Genomic DNA, 12,586 nt, shown 5'->3' on the forward strand with positions numbered 1-12,586 from the left:
GCAAGCAGCCGATTGGTGTTCCAGAACACTGCAACTCCCTGTTCAGCGCCTCCCAATATGGATGGTAGAAGGATTGACAGTACAGGGAAACAATTTGCAGTGATGGCGGCCACCTCCATCAAGGCATTGAGCGCTTTAGCCATATTAGGACGCTATAACCACCAAATGTGGTCTGACTTGGCACCCTTCCTGGAACTTCTCCCTGATGATAAAAAGGAAGAGGCTACCAAGAACCTGCAGGAGGGGGCTAGAACAGCAGCATCAGAGATGATTGATATAGTGATCAATATCGCTTCAGTGGCATTCTGGCAAATGGCAGAGGCAGTTGCTCTCCGCAGGCAGAGTTGACTAAAGGCTACCTTATCCACCAAGAGATTCAGGCGAAGATCGTAGACATGCTGTTCGATGGAGTAAATCTCTTCGGCAAACACATTGATGATGCTCCCCAGGGTATAAAGGCCAATACAGAGACGGCACGATCCCTTGGAACCCTCCAACTGCAAAGTTTTCAGTCTTTCCGAGGAGGCAGAGAAAGGGGTCAATACCAACGGAAACCTTCCTTTCAGGTCTACAGATAACAGCCTTACCAACAACAGGGATATCATTCATATGCAGGGATCCCAATGGTATTTGGGAGGATTTCTCCACATTTATTTGTAACCCCATCATCTTGAAGAGCTGCTGACAAACCATTGAAGAGTTTTCTGCAGAGTGGAATTTCGGTCCCTTTAGTAGCCAGTCGTCGAGATCTGGATATACTTTGTGCCCTTGTTGTCTCAAGAACGCTGCTACTGGTGCCATACCCTTTGTAAACCCTCTTGGCGCTGACCGGAGACCGCATTCTGTATTGATAGTGGGATCCCGCCACCTCAAACCTCAGAAATTATCAATATTTGACATAAATAGGGATGTGAAAATAAGCATCCAATTAGAAGGATCTCCTGCATCGATAGCATCCTGAAGGGTTGTTTTATGATATATTTGTTCAAACCCCTGAGATCCATTACGTGTCTCCATTTGGCACTCTGCTTCTTTTTTATTAGAAAAAAAGGTTGAGTAGAATCACTTCCAGCACTGTTGTTGTGAAACCTCTTCTATCATCCTTTTAGGAGTAGGCTTGACATTTCTTGCTTTAACAGGTCTAGATGTTGGTGATTTCTCGAGACGGGAGGGAGTGCCGAAGTCTTTTGGACAAACTCAGGGGTGTGTCCTTGATTAATAATGTCCAACACCCATTTGTCAGTAGTTATCTTTAGCCATTGAAGGTAATACGCAGACAGGTAGTGGTTCTAAGTGAGTTTGTGCCAGTACGAGGGGGGTGGTGCAATCAGACTGTCACTGATGTCTGGAGTTGTCCTGTGACTTTCTCCTAGATAAGGCCCGCCTTCGGGCTGTCTGCTGCTGGTAGGGTACATTGGACGTCCAAAACTGTTGCTGGCCTGCATATGAATGATATCCCTGTTGTTGGTAAGGCTGTTATCTGTAGACCTGAAAGGAAGGTTTCCGTTGGTATTGACCCCTTTCTCTGCCTCCTCGGAAAGACTGAAAACTTTGCAGTTGGAGGGTTCCAAGGGATCGTGCCGTCTCTGTATTGGCCTTTATACCCTGGGGAGCATCATCAATGTGTTTGCCGAAGAGATTTACTCCATCGAACAGCATGTCTACGATCTTCGCCTGAATCTCTTGGTGGATAAGGTAGCCTTTAGTCAACTCTGCCTGTGGAGAGCAACTGCCTCTGCCATTTGCCAGAATGCCACTGAAGCGATATTGATCACTATATCAATCATCTCTGATGCTGCTGTTCTAGCACCTCCTGCAGGTTCTTGGTAGCCTCTTCCTTTTTATCATCAGGGAGAAGTTCCAGGAAGGTGTGTGAGTAACTCTATGGATGAGTGGCAGAGTGTGACTGTATGTATAGGTGTATGAGTGCATATTATAGTATTATATTGGAGAGTAACTGCATGTATAAGTGACTGGATGTGTGTGTGTCGACTTAGGAAATAGTGGGTGGTGTGTAGTATCTGGCATTGTTGTGTGTATGGTTTCAAAAATAGTAGTATGTATTTTAGAGTGGGTGTATCAAAGTTTATATTAGGGCATCAGTATGTGCATCAGATTATCACGTGGATGATGTTATCAGTGATGTCATTTGAGATGTCATCAGTGATGTCATCAGTGATGTCACTGACCATGTCATGAGTGATGTAATATATGACGTCAACCCCAGTGCATTGCGGCGCGCGAGTTATAGTTATCTCAACTAACTATAACTGGGGAATATCTTTGGTTTAATATGATTCAAATGTCCAACTAACTATAAAGTCCCTGAAACCTATGGTTTTTTAGTGAATTTTAAAGGTTTTTTAAATGCTAATTCCTAGCTATATCGTCTGTAAAACCTATGTTTTTTTCAGTGAATTTCAATGGTTTTTTAAATGTCAATTTCATATTTTAATATTTGTAAAACCTATATTTTTTAAAAAATATTTTGGAACTCTATTATCCTTTTTGTTTAATTTAAAAATTATGTAATGTTTTATATCTTCAAAAAAAATATATGTATATCTTATTTTTTAATTTTTATTTTTTTAGAAAACTGGAGTCCCGTACTGGTAGTGTACCAAGCTCCATCAGCACTTGAATCCTATCCGCCATATTGCTAAACTCATAAAGGATCCGCATTTCGTATCCGACCGGTTTGTGGCAGCGCGTCCCGCGTTGCATCATATACGTATACGGTCGCGCCAGCTGCTACTTTGGTATGCGACGGGTACGCAGTATCAAGCCATGCGTTACGTCATGTACGTATGGGATCGCGCCCGCTACGCGTTGCGTATGCGATGAGTGCACGCTGCTAGGCCCTGTGTTACATCATAGAATATGGTGTCGCGCCGGGTACGCCTTTCCCTCATTTTTAGATTTTGCTTAGGCAGCGCATGCACTGTCTCGGCGAGAGATGCTGTATACAGTATTGTGGGGAAGCTCCGCCCACTTTCTGCCGTTGCTTTTGATTGGCTCAAATCTGAAATGCTGCATTCTCATTGGTTGCCGGTGTAGTAGTCCCGCCTCCTTACTGCCATGACGTTATTTTTATCCTTCCATGGCTAACAGCCCCTTTATTTCAGCAACTCTTTTGTTCCCCTGCCTCCCCTGTTCCCTCCCAAAGTCTGTAACTTCTTTGATCACAATCACTCCCCCACCCACTCCCGTTCCTGCCTTCTTCGGCGCCCGCATTTTTGTTTACAATACAATAGGAGTCGTGTAAATACGAGTCCTATTACATTTTTAAATGTTTTTTTTCATACTATTACCTTCCTGAAGTCGCACTTCCTTTTGCCTGACCTGTCCAGGCTCTTGCATGTGCGCAATGCTTTACATCGTGCACATGCACGCCAAAAGTGTTACTCTGTAGTGCAGCGACTGCCTCCGGCTTGGCACACAGTGACTCGAACCACGCTTGTCCAGCTGGCTGCAGGATGCAGGCGTCTTTGCCTCACTTCTCTTCAGAACCGGTGCCAGGCCCTGTGAATGAGCCCCTGTATAATCAGCCGTCCATTGACAGAAACACTCAGCCCGACTGTGCAAACAGAGGTTTAATGTCTCTCGCATGGGCGTAGGCCGCTGGTGACGGATAAGAGATCTGAAAAGGGGGCAGGAGGGGTTAGTTTGGGGACAGCGGGGCCCGGCTCTTGTGATACGAGAGGTAAATACGTCCAGTAAAAGGGGTCCCCTCTACAAAGAAGTGTTATCTGCCATCTTTTATTGGCTCTTCGGTTAAAGGACAGACCCCCACCTCTGAACAGAATAATAAAGTTAACAGCCCCCTTATATTTATTTATGTAATATCTTATGCAGCATCGACTCCACCCAGCAGGGCTTCGTAGCGCAGTATGACGCACTTTTAAAGACGGCCAGTCAACCATTTATTGACTGCTCTAAACAGGCTCTTAATGCAGTTGAAATCAGTTTTGCCTTTCTTTTAAGAAAAACGTCCTTAACGCTGACAGTGTGCTAGTTTTTTTGTGTCTCAAAACTATATCTAAATAACTTTAAAGTGTATATGAGAGCAAGCGATAATCTAAAATATTTTAAACATTTATATATTTCTAACTGTAATAAACTTATATAATGGTAAATATATTTTTTCAAAATCGCGTCGGGTGCGGTCTCCTTGCGCGCTGGGTGCGCGATTGCCATGTGACCTTAAAAAAAAGCATTTGATTAGTTCATAACATTTCCCACTGTAGCAGCTGGAGAACGCCACCCATTTTAGTTATTCTCTCTACAGCATTTGATGAGACACACCTCTTCTGCTTAGAGAGCGTTTTACATTTTTTTTTGCTATGTACACATATCTTACACCAACAATCAACGGGAGAGTAAGGGTATGGATATTCACTCTTACACCCCTACCTCACTAGCAATAAACAACAGAAGAGTGAAGAAAAAACAAACAACCTCAAATTAATATATGAGGTGGAAGGGAGAACAGAGGGATAAGACAAAACAAGGTAGTTTAAGAACCCTCACTCACCAACCTAGTGGTGACATGCTTCATCACTTGGTTCCCACTGGAAAGACCTAATGTCTTTCCAGTGTGCTACAACGCCTGTTTACAGCGGAGCTGGTTCTTGTGTGTGTTGAGGGTGTATTCAAGCCAAATTGAGCTAGGTGAGTGCAAAGAGGTGAAAAAATTATAAAAAGGGCAAATTCGTGACTTTCAACTAATTTATTAATAGTCCGGTTTGCACTGGTTAAAAACAGATATAAATGGACCCATGGGGTTGGTCTCAATTATTAAAGACCCCTAGTCCATAGTGGATAAGATTGGTCGACATGTTTCTGCTTTTGGGAGCCCAAGTCGCTCAGTTTTCATCAGGACCATATAATGTGATCCTCCGGTGGTGTACACGCCCTAAGGTGCACCCTGCCGTGAGGATAATCGTGTGAAAAAAGAAGAAGAATTTTTTTTCTTATGTATTTATTATACTTACGGCTAAAAGCCGTTCAAGACCAAAATAGCAATTTTGCTGGAGTCAGGTACCTGTAGGGAGAAATGTTTCCATAGTTAAAATTAAATGGTCTCAATTCATATGGTGCAATACCAATTAATATCGCTCAGTCCCTTCACCCAATAGAAAACACCTTTGTGGTGAAGTTGGGGGAATTGGGTAAAAGTAATCAATGGGATAAATAATCAGTGTTACCAATGTCGCGATTGACATGATCTGCCATCACAACCTGTTTAGTATTTTGTGAATAAGTGAATTATGTTCTGCCTCCAAAATCATGTGGCTAAACATAGTATCCAACCATTGTCAAGAATAACAGCGTCGAAATATTTAAATAAGAAACAACAAGCTAGCAGTGCACTATGTAGGATATTATCGTAAAAACAGAGTCTCAGAAAGGCTCCGTAGGGAAAGATAGGATAAACAAATGGAAGACAGGAAGGTCTCTGTCTAAACTCACGGGAGGAAAGTCAATATCTATCCTTATGGGCGAACGCGGTGAGGGGTTATCTTCACGCCGCATATCTAAAAACAAACAGCCATGGGACAACTTACTTAAAGTATTGTAGTCTTGTATGCTGATGTCTCAATACAAAAATCTGACTAGCAGTGAGATATTAGATCATAGACTCTTGTATGGTTGCTGGTACTCACATTTGTGCAGGCGACTCCCCGCCGAATACCTATTCAAGCACCACCGCGGCCCGGTAGAAACGCCGAGTGGACGGCGCTGCTTGTTTACGTAGTTCCTAACATGGGCACGTGACCACGTCATGTGATCGTGTAGGTCGTAGTTTCGTCTCAAGATTTAAAGGAACCATACTGTTATTGTTCCGACTCGGTGTGTTTGAAAGTCGGAAAGTGGGTTAACCAGCAAGTTTTACAAGTGCTCACGGAGTGTTTTTAATCGTATGGTTGTTCTTAGTTATTAATTTCCGTAATACTAGGAAAAAGGAAAACAAAATTACACGAGCAATAGTCCCTGTATACAAGTTAGGTTTTTTTCATGAAAGAGGGATTCTCATCCGTTTAGTGTGATATTTATCAGAAAATAACAAAATGTGCTGGAGGGAAGAGGAATCCACTCAGGAAAACCTTTTGCTGACACTGACTATGTGTTTGTCAAGTTACATCCAAATTTATCCAACGGAATAATTAGATGACAGACTCATTAATAATGGGATTATTCTAAAGAAGCAACTCATTTGTGAAATGAATGTTGTTTCCCACTGAAGAAGCCCCAAAAAAAACAAAATTCTACAAAGGGTTTTTTTTTTGGAGTATGTCTGCATGTTGGTTAGGACCCCTGCAAGAAAGTTATGTTTTAATAAGGAAGGGACTATCAGGGAAGTCATAAGTTTCACTTAAAGGTAATATGGTCCTACCCAATGTACGGACCAAGATACTTTAATGCGTGGTAATTGGAGCTGTATTAACGTCTTAGCACCGATCCCCAGGCGATATCATCGTTAAGGCCTGTGCGATGGCTTGATAGACGATGAATCCATCGCTGCTCCTTCTCAAAAAGAGTTTTCTCGTCACCGGATATCTGTTCCACGATGGTCCAACTCATGCCGTTCGGCGTATGATTTTTTTCAATGAAATGATTTGTCAGCTTGGTAGCATTCCTTTTACATTGAATACTACTTCGATGTTCACAAATCCTGAGCTTGACACGTCTTGTGGTCATACCAATGTAATTCAGACCGCAGGTACAGGTGATCAAGTACACTACGTTACTGGTATTACAGTTGGTATGACTCCGTTGTTCCCATTGTTTGCCAGGTTCCAAGCTCAGGAATTTGGTGTGGATGGTTAAATGGCAAATGCTGCAATTGCCACATGGAAAATGGCCCGTCACAGCCGGCAGTCCCCAGGTGGATAGTACTGTGGGATCTTGGCTTTTCTGCTTCTTCACTGGGTGAGTATGGACTAGAGAGTCTTTTAAACTAGTCGCTCTCTTGTAGGAAAAGAGTGGCTTATCCCAGCTCAGTTGATTGTTCGTCACAATCTTCCAGTTCTTTTGGATGCTCCGACTCACCACGTTAGACAAACTGTTATACATGGTCACACAGGTTAAAGGAACCTCCTCTTGGATGTTTTTTGGGTATGTCTCCAGAAGGGCATCTCTATTGTGATTGAGTGCCCTCTTCCGACTTCTTTGGAGTATTCTCTTCGGGTAGCCACGCTCCTCCAACTTCTCCGTCAGGTCATCTGCTTGTCTTTTAAAACTGTTCAGCTCGCTGCAGTTACGCCTTATGCGGAGATATTGTCCGTAGGGGAGATTCTCCCTTAACGGACCGGGATGGAAACTACTGAACAACAACAGATTGTTTTTTGATGTTGGTTTGTAGTACGTTTGAGTATGCAAAAGGTGTTCCTTTTTATTGATAGTAATATCCAGAAAGGTACTACTTTCTCTGGCATATTCATGTGTGAACCTCAGGTGAGGATCACAGGTATTCAACCAAGTGAAGAAAGGAAGTAGGGACGCTTCATCTCCTTTCCATAGCAACAGAATATCGTCGATGTAGCGTTGCCACAGGACGATATTGGCAGAAAATGGGTTGGTGGGGGCCAGAATGTGTTTTCTTTCAAAGCTGTAAACATACAATCCCGCTACCGAAGGGGCAAAAGTGCTGCCCATGGAAGTCCCTGTTGTTTGAAGGAATATTTGGTTCTCATATTCAAAATAATTCCTCTTCAGGGCTAGCTCTGCACAGTCCACCACGAAACTTCTAGGTACTATGAAGTTCCAGAGGCTCTGGTCGAGAGCATCAGCCACTACCTTGATGGTATCATCCTGTGGTATGCAGGTATAAAGGCTCTCGATGTCCAGGGTGACTCGGAGTATGGGTTCCTCTGGTATCTCGATTGTTTTGAGCATGGCTAAAAGGCTTTTAGTGTCCTTAATGTAGGTCTTAGTCGATTGTATTAGTGGCTTCAGAAAGAAATCGCAGTATTGCGAAAGGGGTTCCAATAGTGAACCGATCCCGGAGACAATTGGGCGCCCAGGTGGAGGCAAGATGTTCTTGTGGGTTTTCGGCAAAGTATAGAAGTATGGTACTCTGCCAGTTGATGAGGTCAGGAAGTTGGCTTCTCGTTTAGATAGCCATCCATATGATTCTGCTGTAGAAACCAGTTCTAAAATCTCATCACGGAGACTTTCAGTGGGATCCACTCTCAGAATAATGTAGTTGGTAGTGTTGTTCAGTAACCTTCTACATTCAGTGTCATAAGCTTGTTTATCCTGAACCACTATGCCTCCGCCCTTATCGGCACTTTTAATCACAATAGTGTTGTTTTTCTTCAGTGATTGTATTACCTGATATTCTACTACTCTCAAATTTTTAAAGACAGGTGGGCAGGACAGAGATTCAACCTCATGTAAAACAGCCTGTTCGAAAGCCAGAACTTCTGGTGGTACAAGATGAGTCGGAGGGGTGAAGTTGGATTTGAGTCTATAAGGGGTATTACTTTTGATCACTTCAGTGAGTTCAGTGTCCTTGTTCTTCTCAAAGACGCTCCAAGTTCCTTGTTCTCTTGAAATTGCGGATGCAGACCCAGTCGCCTGGCTGAATGGTGTGACCAGGCCCTCGGGTTTGGGTGGCTGGATATATTGTACCCTACGATGAATGAGACATAGGTTAGTGGTCAATTCATGTAAATAATCAACAATGGATATTCAATGTCAGAGTACTTCTTTGGGCGGGATACTCCCCAAATATTTGCTGGCCGACCAAACACCATTTCGTACGGAGATAGTCCGGTACGAGAATGTGCCGTGGCTCTAGTTGATAGGAGGGCAAGGGGAAGGGCGTCCGACCAAGACAGTCCTGTGTCAGCCTGGATCTTTGCCATTTTTAATTTCAATGTTCCATTGTGGCGCTCAACCAAACCTGCTGACTGGGGGTGATTGGCGGCATGGAATTTCTGTCTGATCCCCATCCCTACACACACTTTCTTCATTATTTCCCCTGTAAAGTGGCTTCCGTTGTCACTCCAGATAATTCTGGGCATCCCAAATCTTCCTTCAACAGTATTTTGGCAGTGCTTATAGCAGTGTTGTCCTAAAGGGGGTAGGCTTCGATCCACTAACTAAAGGCACATGCAACTACCAGGACATATTGGAGATTCTTGCATCTTTCCATCTGGATGTAATCTATTTGGAGCACTTTGAAGGGATAAGATGGGGGTGCAAAATTCCCAGCAGGTGTTGGTGTGCCTTTTCCCGGATTATGCATCAAACAAATCATGCAATTCCTGACTAACCTCTCAGCATATTTTGGGATGTGTTTGTTTTGCCATACCGGAGCTAGCAATTTGCAAATACCTTTTGCACTAATGTGAGCTGGGCCATGAGCCATAGTGACCACTGGCAAAAATAGGCATCGGGTAACAACCATTGCTGTTGTTCAGACAGATCCGTCCAACAGCCATTCTCATTTAATAGGCCTGTTTGCTCTTCCCAGAGAGCCTTTTCCTCTCTAGTCGCCTCTGCCTGTATTTCCTTCACATTCTCAATAGTATCCTCGGCATCCCCTTTTCCGGTGCCCAGTTTGACAGGCTAGCTACATACATATGGGCAGAGACATCTTTACCTTTGCAGTCTGGTCAGCAAATGCATTACCCCTTCCTATGTCATCAGTTACTTTATTGTGGGTGCTACATTTGACCACAGCTATCTTTGAAGGAAGAGTCAATGCTTCTAACATCCTGCTGACCAGATGACCATGCTTTATCTTAGTACCGTGAGAAGTAAAGGTGTTGAGTTTTTGTCCTATTTAATAAAGTGTCAACTGCGTGAGGAACCATAACTGTAAGTGCAGTATCAAGGACCAGGCCAGCAGATTGGCGAATGGATATGGCAGCTGCAGCTGCTGCTCTCAAACTGGGTAGTGCGCGGGCCACGGGATCTAGAACTGCAGAAAAATATGCACAGGGGCGTTGCCTGTCGCCAAAGCGCTGTGTTAGCACTGACAATGCACAACCATCATCCTCATGTAGAAAAAGAGCGAAGGGTTTCTGATAACTAGGGGTGCCTAGCACCGGGGCCGAACAAAAGGCTGTTTTCAGTTCTTCAAATGCATGCTGGCACTCATTTGTCCAAGGGAGTGGGTGGGGAACATCTTTATGTGTGAGGCTCAATAAAGGTTTAATGAGTAAAGAAAAATTGGGTATCCGCTGGCGGCAGTAGGAGGTGATACCAATAAAAGCACGTACCTCTTTATGCGTTTTTGGTGGGGGCATCATACTGATTGTTTGTATTTGTTCTGGGGTGAGGCGGCGTCCCTCCTTCGACAGGAGATGATCTAAGTAGGTCACCTCATGTTGACAATATTGGAGTTTGGAGAGGGAAACTGTGATTGAACTGTGCCGGATGCAGTAGCAATTTCATTGTAGCTTCTTTACATAACGCCTCGGTGTCTGCCGCTATAAGCAAATCATCAACGTACTGGAGTAGGGCTGTACCTTGAGGTAGGGACAGGGAATCAAGTTGGCCCTTGAGGACCTGACTATAAGTTGAAGGGCTCTCTGTATATCCATGTGGAGCTCTGCAGAACTCGAAACTCCGTCCTAGCAATGAGAATCCAAAAAGGTCCCTACTCTGTTCATCAACGGGTATACTAAAGAAGGCGTTTTTGAAGTCAATGACAGAGAAGAAACATGCAGACGGGGGAACCATAGTCAGTGGAGTGGTGATATCTGGGACCACGGGAAACTGGGGTACTACTATTTTGTTAATCTCGCGCAAATCAATGACAAAACGATAAAAAGGGGGCTTGGAAGGATCGGTGCATTTTAAAACAGGCAAAATTGGGCTATTGCACACGTTTCCTCTTGTCTCTTCAACTACACCCTTGTCAACAAGTTCAGAAATGATCTGGAGTAATGCCATTTCCCCTTCTTTGGGTATTTTGTATTGGGGAAGTCGGGGAGGGCGAGCATTTTCCTTCAGTGTAACAGAAAAGGTGGGTATGGACAAAAGTCCGACATCAATATCACCTTGGGCTCAAAGAGCAGGAGGGACATTCTGAAGTTCCTGGGGAATGGGATCTGAGGAGGCTAAATATATTGGATGTGTGGTAGGGGGACCCATATTGATGTAAACCCCATCAGGAGAACAGTATATGGTGACACGTAATCTTTTTAATAGATCTAAACCCAACAAATGTTCGCCACATGTGGAAGTCAAAACCAAAGGGGAATCAACTGTGTAGGGTCCTATCGATAGTTCCAGTGGTTGTGAAACGGGGCTAAATACTGGGGTGCCAGAAAACCCCACAGAAATGTTATTTGTGCCAGACAAGGGGGCCCCAGGGACTTTAGACCTAGCAATAGAACTTTTGGTTGCGCAATTGTCGACCAAGAATTTTTTTCTGTAGAGCCCAATGGTGTAACATGGACATACGGTCCCTTTTGGTCAACAGGAATAGGCACGGGTCCCTTCTCTTGGCCTTGGCATTCCTAGAGGGACAAAAACCCTGTCCCTTCTTCAGGCTCATAATCCTCAGTAAAATAATTGTGGTCCTCATAATTAGCGGTATCAAATCTATTCACTTGCATAAGGGGGCGCCTGTCCTGTAACTGCGTTCTAGGTCCGCCTCGCCCTTGTCCTTTCTGGGGACATTGTCCTGTCAGACGGTCAGCGGGGGCAGAGTTGTTCTGAGCCAACAAGGGACACTCATCGCGCCAATGACCCTCCTGGCGACAATAAGCTCACTGGTTGGGTCCCAGCGGTGGGCAAGGAGTCACAGGGGCAGGTCTCTGAGCTATTCGTTGAAACTTAGGGGCACCTCTGTTTTGGGTCTGGGTCGGGTATGCTTGTTGGAGTAATACTTTTGTCTTTAAGTCTTCAGTCTTTTTATCCGTTCTATCTCGCTCTTCATTTTCCCTATTCTCATAGTACTGGATCATTGTCAAAATACCAGACGGGGTGGAGATTGGCCATGCACTTTCTGACATATTTAGCTTAGTTCCAAGCTCTGGTAACAGATTGGACACAAATGTATCCACAAGCAGTCACTGTCCCCCTTCTAAAGTCATGTCCTGTCCACTATAGTTGGTGAATGTGCTTTCGAATCGTGTGAAAAAGTCAGAGACGCTTTCATCTTTCTTCTGTTTGCAAGCAGCTAATCTGTCCCAATTGATTCAGTGAGATGTCAACATCTTTTTCATGGCAGTAAGTATCTGAGCCGGAAAAGCTAAGATCATGGGATTGGGTTTCTCACCACCAGTTCGAGCTCTGTCAGCTTCCTCAAATTCCTTCCACGTATGGCCAAATTCTGTCTGATCATTATGGCGTATTTTGGACCATACTTCAGTTGGTACTACCTGTCCCATTAACATATCTATATCTGCTAAAGTCATTACGCAAGATTGGAGTGAGAGTCAATTCCATATAATAACCTGCTGGATTTTTACGCGGGTCAGGCAATTGGCTTTTTTAATTGGAGGACGTCAGACCTTTTCCAAGGGACATGGACCCACATTTGTCTAAAACCTGACGGTGTGTCAGGATTGCCATTTATGCCAACAACAAGGTCTCTCCACACAGGTTGTACCTCCCTCAT

The 12,586-nt window shown here is 44.1% G+C and overlaps 1 protein-coding gene across 2 annotated transcripts in view; it reads left to right on the forward strand.

Moving 5' to 3' along the window:
* The window catches only part of ATP9B (ATPase phospholipid transporting 9B), a 2,364,768-nt gene that overhangs the window by 909,274 nt on the left and 1,442,908 nt on the right, over positions 1-12,586 (forward strand). The window lies entirely within an intron of this gene.

The sequence above is a fragment of the Lissotriton vulgaris genome, chromosome 4_1 (assembly GCF_964263255.1).
Source record: "Lissotriton vulgaris chromosome 4_1, aLisVul1.2, whole genome shotgun sequence".
NCBI lineage: Eukaryota > Metazoa > Chordata > Amphibia > Caudata > Salamandridae > Lissotriton > Lissotriton vulgaris.